The following is a 10,051-nucleotide window of genomic DNA, read 5'->3' on the forward strand; positions in this document are numbered from 1 at the left end:
TCCCAGCCCCACCCTGTTCATCCCCGTTCTTCTAAATCCATCCATACTTCCAGGCCCCACTCAAATGTGCCCATTTCCATAAATCCTTCCCCAATGGTGCCTGTGACTACAGGTCTTCCTTTGAACTCTAGGATCTTCAGTTGTAACCCTGGGGGAATGTTCTCCATTCGCCTGGGTAATAGCATTCAGTGTATTCTGTTCCTCACCACTCCTCTAACCTCATGGGCAGGGATTGTGATTATATTCTTCACCCTAAGTCTCCACCCTGCTTAGATCTGTCCTTCTTTCTGATAGTCACTGAATAAGTAAGATGAGTAGTTGCTAAGTTGAATTGTCTTAAACTATGGAAAGCTCAGGTTCAAGTCTTGGTTTGGGTATTAAACAATGGTATGGTCTTGGCCAACTCATTTCATGCCTCTAGGCTGCAGCTTCCTTGGCTGTTATTGCCGGAACTACACTGTTATCTTTAAGGTAATGTGGTACCCAGCCCCCACGATGGCTCCCAGGGATCCTACTTTCTGTTATTCAGTTCATCGTTGTTCCAGGGAGAGTGGGCATGACACTTGAGTTTGGGTTATAAAAGGTACTGGCTTTACTCATTGTCACTCTTTCTCTCCTTTGGATCTCCTACTCTGGAGGGAGTCAAATGCCATGTCTTGAGGCCTAGGCAACAGCCTTCAAGGAATGAAGGACTGCCAATAGCATAGGAATGAGCTTGGGAATGGAGTCACCAGTCCTTGTCAATCCTTAAGATGACAGTCTCCTGTTCCACAGCTTGACCACAAACCCATGGAAGAACCCAATCCAGACAACCCCACTAAGCCACTCTCCTGGACTCCTGAGCCTTAAAACTGTGAGATAAGGAATATTTGTTGGTTTGAGATCATCTGTTATACAGCAAAAGATAACTAATATGAACAATTTCAGACTCTAAAATCCTACAAGCCTAAAGTTCGTGTTTTGAAGTATAGCTATTACATTCAGGAAAAAGCCTGATTTATAACAATTGTCAATCTTTCCCCTCCCACCCCAGCCGGAATCCATAAAGAGAGAATACAAAACATGTCAAAATATATTTTCAAGTAACAATATTTATCTTATCTGTGTCTGTAAGAGTTCCCAAAGCTATGTTGATTTTGCTTCACCGACTCCTTTATTTCACAGATGAGGGTGAAAATACAGATAAATTAGGTGATTGGAATAATGCAAATGTTCTTCATTTTTGCAATATTTGCATTTCTTCAATGGTGAATAAAGACAGGGTACAGGCTTTGCCTTGTTTCTCTCCAGGTTCATCTTAAGAAATCTGTCTTGGGCAGTGGTACTACTTGTGCACATCTAGCTGGGTGGCCACAAGCCCAGAAAAATCCCAGGGCAGTGGTAAAGCGCAGGGTATGAAGTTACCTCTAGAAAAATAGCTGAAGGCTGGATAGGGACAGCTTGGCGATGGGGCTACCATGTCAGCCTGGATTAAGAAAAGATTTTTTTTTATATATTTTTTTTATTTATTTCTAGGAGAGAGAGAGAGAGAGACAGCGTGAGCAGGGGAGGGTCAGAGAGAGGGAGATACAGACTCTGAAATAGGCTCCAGGCTCTGAGCTGGCAGTCAGCACAGAGCCCGAAGCAGGACTAGAACCCACAAACAGAGAGATCAAGACCAAAGAGAAAGTCGGACGCTTAACCGACTAAGCCACCCAGGCGCCCCAAGAAAAGATTTTTGAGGGATGCCTGGCTGGGTCAGTCAGTAGAAGGTATGCCTCTTGATCATGTGCTTATAAGTTTGAGACCTACATTGGGTATAGAGATTACTTAAAAAATAAAATCTTAAAAAAAAAAAAAAAGCCTTCTGACATTACAAGAAGTAGTAAGGCTGAAAAAACAAATATCATATGATTTCATTTATATATGAAATCTAAAAGACAAACAAACAATAGAAACATGAATACGGAGAACAAACTGGTAATTGTCAGAGGGGAGGGAGGTGGAGGGATGAGCAAAATAGGTAACAGGGATTAAGAGGTACAAACTTTCAGTTATAAAATAAATAAGGCAGAGCACCTGGGTGGCTCAGTCCATTGAGATTCTGACTCTTGATCTCAGATCAGGTATTGACCTCACGGTTGTGAGTTCAAGTCCCACATTGGCTCTGTGCTGGGCATGAAGCCTACTTAAAAAATAGAATAAGATAAAATATGTAAATCATAGAGATGGAAAGTACAGCATGGGGAATATAGTCAATAATAGTGGAATAGCGTTGTGTGGTGATAGGGGATAACCACACTTACCTTGGTGAGCATTGTGTTGCACCATAGAATTGTCAAATCACTGTGTTGTATACCTGGAAATAATATATCATATGGTAGGGCAACTGTACATCAATTTTAAAAAATCAACAAGAAAAAAAAATAAATGACAAGAAATGATATTCTTTTTAAAATGAGCCCACAGGGGCGCCTGGGTGGCTCGGTTGAGCATCCAACTTTTGCTTGGGTCATGATCTTACTGCTTGTGAGTTCGAGCCCCACATGGGACTCTGGTGCTGACAGCTCCAAGCCTGGAGCCTGCTTGGGATTCTGTCTCCCTCTCTGTCCCTCCCTGCCTCGCACTCTGTCTCTCTCTCTGTCTCCCAAAAATAAATAAACTTTAAAAAATTTAAAATAAATAAATAAAATGAGCCCACAGTCCCATGATAAACATGGGGATGAGCAGGAAATTAACAGCATGGTCAGTAAAGGAGGCACGTGTCCCCGCTGGCTGTAGGCATGAGCAGGGGTAGTTTCCCAAATGAAAACAAACAGCTGATGGCTTTAGGAATCTGGGTGGAGGAAAAGTGAAGTAATAAGTTTGGGGGAATGGAAAAAGGGGTTAGGAGACAAAGGAGGTCTGAAACTAGTAAAGCACTTCGGGAGGTCTATTTGACTCATTCACATATGCCTGGATTGGATGCCTCCTGAAGGACATCAGCAGTTGAGATCTATTGAAAGGACGGAAGTGAATGTGAAAAGGAAATGAGGAAATGAGCTGTGGAGGGGTGGGAGATGAGTCTGGGGAATTAAAAGTGTATTCCTCTGAAAGCATGTGCTTTGTCGAACAGGGTGCTATTGCAATATTTCCTTACATAAGTAATATTGGTAATTAGAGAAGCCTCATTAGGTTTTGGCATTTCTACAGAATAAAGGAGGTGGCTGGGCAAAAAAATAAAAGTTGTGAGGACGGAGGGCTGAGGCAGGAGCTGACGGGATGTCCGGCCTGTTGGTCAAGACTTACAGGAGATTCAAGACCAGAGGATTCTTTATTTTGGCTGCAAACCTATGGATTCCAGCAAATCCGGCTACTTCATCAAGAAGGCTGAGGCAGGGCCCTCTCTCCTCCCAAGAGATCCCTTTCCAAGTCTTAGTCCACATACGGCTGAACACACTCTTGTTCTCTATAGGAGTATTTCCTTTGTTAATGGAATAAAGATATGCTTGGGGAATAAATAGAAAAATCCAGTCAAAATGGAAATACAGTAAAACCTTGGATTACGAGTGACTCGTTCTGTGAGTGCTCCCCAAGACAAGCAAAACTTTCTAATAAATGTTAACTTCATAAATGAGCGATGTCTTGTAATATGAGTAGTACAGGACGCCGAACGTCACATGATCACAACTGAGCCAATGGCTCTTGCAACTCACTCTGATATACAAGTGCTTTGGATTACAAGCATGTTTCTGGAACGAATTATGCTCCCAAACCAAGCTTTAACTGTACTAGGAAATAGAGTTTTGGAAGATATGCAAACATGGGCATATTTTAGCATCTTAAAGAGCAGTTTCTCTTTAAGAGAAACTAATATTTCCCCCTAATATTTGTACAGCACATGAGGATTATTTTTTCTGAAGCTGACTCTCAGGATGGTTGTGAGAATAATTGTGAAGGTAGCATAGCTGTTGCTTTACTGGGAACAGAAATATGTATCTCACTTACTCTCCCAATGTAACTGTCAAGAAGAAAGGAAGCAAATGTCACTGACATTTTGCAGCAACAAAACCAAGCCACAGAGTTTTGTTTGGTTTGGTTTGGTTTGTTTTTAACAACTTGTTCAGTGTGACAAGATGGGTCAGAGTGACTCACAGGGTAATAAGTTCCAGGAGACATCTTGAGTCCTAGGTATGCTTTTTCATTGGGACCAGGTTTGGGGTCCCAACAGAGATCTCAGTGATGAGCAGCAGATCCAAACAGTTAGGTCTTCACCCACCTGCTGAGCTAGTGGAGGGACCTGGCACAAAGATAACCCAAGGTAACACATAAACCCAAAAATAAATTATGTTGAACTTTGTAAAGCAAGACACCATGTTAGGATGCCTGAGAAGACATGATTGTAGGGTCAGGTGGAGATTAGGTCATTATCCGGGGTTAGATTACACATGAGGCATGACAGACGCAAGCTGATCCTGGGGGTGAGAGAGGATAACCGCCAAAGTAACAGCCGAGCCCCTTCCCCATTCCATCAGTTAAGTTTTCCCTCATGCTAAGGAAAGGGATGACTCAGCAGAAAGAAAGGAAAAGGAAAGACTCAGGCATTGGCCTTGGCTTTTCAGTTGGTCGTGAGAGTTACAGAAAGAGCCATGGCGTATGCACCAGACCCAGGAAAGCTCCACTTGAGGAGTTTGCTCTCTACCCTTGGCCCCCAGACTAAAAAGATCCCCCACAACTTGAAGGGTTGCTGAGGACACCAGGACCAGAGTGGTGGTTTCCAAAGAAGGGCTTCTGTGCCCTGATCCTTTGGGCCCTGCCCCAGCCAGAGGAACCCCAGGAAGGCTGGGACATCCCAAAGGACAGGGGATTGGTTGGGGAAAGTGACAAGATTCCAGAGGAAATTTCTGACCGTCACAGTGAATCTAAACAGAAAGACTTTGGGCGAGAAGAGCTAATACTGTTAAGCCGTGGGTCTGTCCATCCTAGATATTTGGCTATTGGACAAAGAGAAGTCCAAGATGAGTTCTGGTTCCTGAGGGAGGCACGGCCAGCCTGACAGGATGTACTGGGTGTCATCTTCTCCGTGCCCTGATGGGAGTGGGGAGGAAGGGAGTAAGTCCACAGTGGTCAGGGGTCATTACGGACAGAACTGGGGAAAGTGAACAGGTAAGGAGGGATGTAGGGTGCCTTAAAGAAACGGGAAGCCATTTGGGGATTTAAAATATTGTAGGATAATAAAAACTATGTACACTCCCACTAGATACACATGAAACTTGGTTGTGTTCTGAAATATCAATTCAATTGATATTATGAATTATCAATTTGCAAGCAATCATCCCCTCTTCCAAAAGGCACTGAATTTAGAAACATGTTTATAGGACAATGTGATAAAAATCAGTGCATGTGTCAGGTTTCCAGCCCACTGCTTTAAAAATATTGTAATAAATGAAAAAACATAACGTGTAACTAACACTCTGGTTATCAGAGAGCCAAGTGGAGATGTGGACAGAGGAAAGTCCATATGTAAAGCCATTAGCTTTTCTGATATGTTCCACCAATGTCATTGTTCAGGGCTTGTTGAAATAATACTGGCATGTGGCTTTTCATTCGGATTTCCTTAGCAATTTATAATGGAGCAAATATCTTCGTATGTCACATGAAAGAATTGGGGGCAATCGATGAAGGCTTTTCTTATGATCATTTCACTCAATTGTCCATCATGGCTAATAATTTATTTACTTCCAGTAAAGGAAGTCCATTAAAGAATGAGTGGATTCTATTGTCATTCATACTATCAACTACTAGTACTTCTAGTCAAGGATGGAAAAGCTGCCACCAACTTTGAGTGTATGGTGACGTTCCAAGGGAGTGCTATATATAGCTGGTGAATCAAAGAAACATAGGATACCCAGGAACTAAAACCAAAAGGCATGGCAGCCTAGCAGGAAAACTCAAGACTATAAATACCCAAGACAAATACTCCTGGGGCTCTCTCTGGAGGAACTCCAGCTTGCCTGTCTTTATAAAGTGGCTTTAGTTGCTTGTGGGTAGCAAAAGAAATATATTGCTCGGTTCAATCCAAGTTGAGTTTTGAGCTTTTGAAGCATGTTTTAAACGAAAGGTGGAAGAGCACAAATCCTACCTGCACACTACTCGCAAGATCGCACTGTGAACACACCCAGTTGCGAAAAGAAACAAAATGGCTAGCATCCAGAAGCCTTCCTCGTCTCCCCTCCCAGGCACCACCCCCACCCCCTGCCTTTAAAAACGACAGACTAGGGGCGCCTGGGTGGCTCAGTCGGTTAAGCGTCCGACTTTCGCTTAGGTCATGATCTCGCGGTTCGTGGGTTCGAGCCCCGCGTCGGGCTCTGTGCTGACTGCCAGCTCAGAGCCTGGAGCCTGCTTCGGAATCCGTGTCTCCTTCTCTCTCTGACCCTCCCCTGCTCGCGCTCTCTCTCTCTCCCCTAAAAATAAATAAAACATTAAAAAAAAATTAAAAACGATAGACTAGTGTAGCCAGTATAATGGAACCACAGTATGCATTCTTACATATCTGAATTCTTTCATTCAACATAGCAGTGTTCATATGTAACAGCCGAGAACTGGAAACAACCCAAATGCTCAGCAAAAGAAATAATAAGTGAGTAAATTGCAATCTATTCACACGAGGTAATACAACACAGCAGCCAAAATGAATGACCTGTTGCTACATGCAGCAGCATGGACTAGTCTCACAGACATAATGTTGAGCCAAAGAAGCCATCCTCAAACAAATATGCAATTCAAAAACAAATAAAACTAAGCTATGGGGTTAGAAGTCGGAGCTGGGCTTCCCTTTGGAGGTGATAAAAAAAAGTAATGTCCCAGGATTTTTTTCTGTATTTTCAATCACACTCTTTAGAACGGGTGTATGTGAGTAAGGGTTTAGGTTTTGGATTGGCGGTTGTTTTAGACATGGTTTTACAAGGTCGTGATTGCTAGTGAGGTTGAACACTTTTTGGTTTATTGGCTACTCTTTTATGATGTGTTTGTTCACATCTTTTGCCCATTTTTCTGTAGGGTTATGTGTCTTTTTCTCATTGATTTCTTTTTTTCTTTTTTACATTTGCTGGACCCAAGTCCTCTCTTATATCTATGGTTATACTTCCCTGGTTACATGTATTGCAAATATCTTCTCTTGCTCTGGGTCTCGCCTTTTCTCCTTCTTAATGGTGTCTTTGTAAAATTCAGATAAAATGCCCATCACCTGTTTAACCCAACCCCCAGCCACCTCACCTCCAGCAAGCCTCAGTTTGTTCTATCTATTTAAGATTCTCTTATGGTTTGCCTTTCTGTCTGTTTTTATCTTATTTTTCCTTCCCTTCTCCGATGTTCATCTGTTGAGTTTCTCAGACTCCACATATGAGTGAAATCATGTGATATATGTCTTTCTCTGACTACTTATTTTGCTTACCATAATGTCTAGTTCCATCCACATTGTTGCAAATGGCAAGATTTCATTCCTTTTCATCACCAAGTAATATTCCGTTGTATGCGTATACCACAACTTCTTTATGCATTCATATAAGCACCTTCCACAATTTGGCTATTGTTGGTAGTGCAGCTATAAACATTGGGGTGCATGTGCCCCTTCGAATCAGCACTTTTATTTGGATAAACTCCTAGTAGTGCAATTTCTGGGTCATAGGGTGGTTCTATTTTTAATTTTTTTGAGGAACCTCCATACTGTTTTCCAGAGTGGCTGCACCAGATTGTATTCCCACCAACAGTACAAAAGTGTTCCCCTTTCTCTGCATCCTCTCCAACATCTGTTGTTTCTTGAGTTATTAATTTTAGTCATCCTGACAGGTGTGACGTGATAGCTCATTGTGATTTCAATTTGTATTTCTCTGATGATGGACATTAATGAGCACACTTTTCGGGATGACCACTGGGTGTCAGATGTAAGAGATGAATCCCCGGGTTCTACTCCCGAAGCTAAGACTACACTGTATGTTAAATCACTTGAACTTAAATAAATTAAAAATAAATAAAGAAATAAACAAAACATTAAAAATTTATTTTAAAAAACAGGTTGAAATGATATTTTAGACATAGTGGATCAAAAAGAATATTTTTTAAACTTTTTAAAAATGTTTTATTTATTTCTGAGACAGAGAGAGAGACAGCATGAGCAGGAGAGGGTCAGAGAGAGAGGGAGACACAGAATCCAAAACAGGCTCCAGGCTCTGAGCTGTCAGCATAGAGCCCGACGCAGGGCTCGAACCCATGAACTGTGAGATCATGACCTGAGCTGAAGTTGGACACCCAACCGACTAAGCCACCCTGGCGCCCCAAGAATATATTATTAAAATTTAAAAAACGGAGATAACATTCGCATACCATAAAATACACCTATTTGTATACATTTCAGGCTCCCCCCTCTGACCGCTACCCCTCCAACCAGTGTGGCCTCCATCTTTCTTCTGTATTACTTCCTACAGCTCTTGCCTGTTAGCCTCCGTGTGGTTCTTCCAGGACCTGGGCGGCAGCTCCCTGCACTTTGGGGCTGCAGGTGCCTTCCACGTGCCCAGCATCTACCGGGGCTCGGGCGGCCGCGTTGTGCCCATGTCCTCTGCCCACTTAGTGTCCTCGTCTTCCTGGGTGGCTATGCCAGCAGCTTTGCAGACAGCCTGGCCGGGTCCAACCAGCTGCTGGCGGGCAATGAGAAACGCCCCATACAGACCTTCAATGGGCTCCTGGCCCCCTACCTGGACAAGGTGCACGCACGGGTCACAGGCCTGCCCACAACTACAGCCACTGCTTCAAGACCATCAAGGACCCGCGGGACAAGACTCTTATTGCCACCGTGAAGAACTCCCAGACCGTCCTGCAGATTGACCATGCCCGTCCGGCTGCAGATGACTTTCCAGCAAGGTCTGGGATGGAGCAGACCATGCGCACGAGCTAGGAGGCTATGCTAATGGCCTGCGCAGGATGCTGAACGAGCTGACCCTGGCCAGGACCAACCTGGAGATGCAGATCAAAGGTCCGAAAGAGGAGCCGGCTGACCTGCACAAGAGCCAGGAGAGGAAATCAGAGCCCTGGGGGTCCAGGTGGGTGGCCAGGTCAGTGTGGATGTGGATTCTGCTCTGGAAATTGACCTTGCCAGGATCCTGGGTGACACAAGAAGCCAATATGTAGGGAAGCAAAACAGAGGTCACTGACCTGTGGTGCAGCAGTCTCAGTTAAATGTGAAAGCCCCCCCCCCCCGAAAGGCATGCTAGGGGAAACTGAGGCCTGCTTTGGAGCCCCACTGGCCCAGATCCAGACACAGATCAGTGGTATTGAAGCCCAGCTGAGCGATGTACCTCAGGACACCCAGCAGCAGAGCCAGGAGCACCAGTAGCTCATGGACATCAAGTCGTGGCTGGAGCGGGAGATCGCCACTTACCCCAGTCCAGAGGGCCAGGAAGCCCACTGCAACAACCTGCCCACCCCCAAGGTTCTGTGAGCCTGGCAGCCTCCTGGGCTTCCTGCTCTCCTGAAGAGGGGCTCCCCTGAGCAGGGGCATGGGAGGTGAGGGAGCCCACCTCTAGATCTTCCCCTGACCTGGCAGTAAAGCTTTATGGCTCAAGGGGAAAAAATGCCAAAGTGTACATTTCAGTCCAAAGTCATACATTCATCACCATATCTAATTCCAGAACCTTTTCATCAGCCCAAAAGATAACCCCATTCCCATTAAATGTCCCTTCTTATTCTTTCTTCTTCCCAGCCTTGGCAACCATTAATCCATTTCTTGTCTCTGTGGATTTGCCTATTCTAAATATTCATAGAAAGAGAATCGTACAGTATGTCTTCTTTTGTGTCTGGCTCCTATCACTTAACAAAATGTTCTCAAGTTTCATCATTATTACTGCACTACCAGCACCTCATTCCTTTCTGACTGCTCTTCCATTGTATGGATATAGCGGTTTCTGTTCATCAGTTCAGCAGTTGATGGAGATTTGGGTTATTTTCACTTTTTGGCTATTATGGATAATTGGTGTACAAGTTTCTGTGTGAACATACTTTTTTAAATTCTCTTGGATTTAAAACTAGGAGTGGAAGGGGC

The 10,051-nt window shown here is 44.0% G+C and overlaps 1 pseudogene; it reads left to right on the forward strand.

Annotated features, from left to right (window-relative positions):
- Positions 1 to 7,853: 7,853 nt before the first annotated feature.
- Positions 7,854 to 9,451, forward strand: LOC120233690 (annotated as a pseudogene).
- The last annotated feature ends 600 nt before the right edge of the window (positions 9,452 to 10,051 follow it).

Source organism: Hyaena hyaena, unplaced genomic scaffold (assembly GCF_003009895.1).
Source record: "Hyaena hyaena isolate Hyena2069 unplaced genomic scaffold, ASM300989v1 scaffold_95, whole genome shotgun sequence".
Lineage (NCBI taxonomy): Eukaryota > Metazoa > Chordata > Mammalia > Carnivora > Hyaenidae > Hyaena > Hyaena hyaena.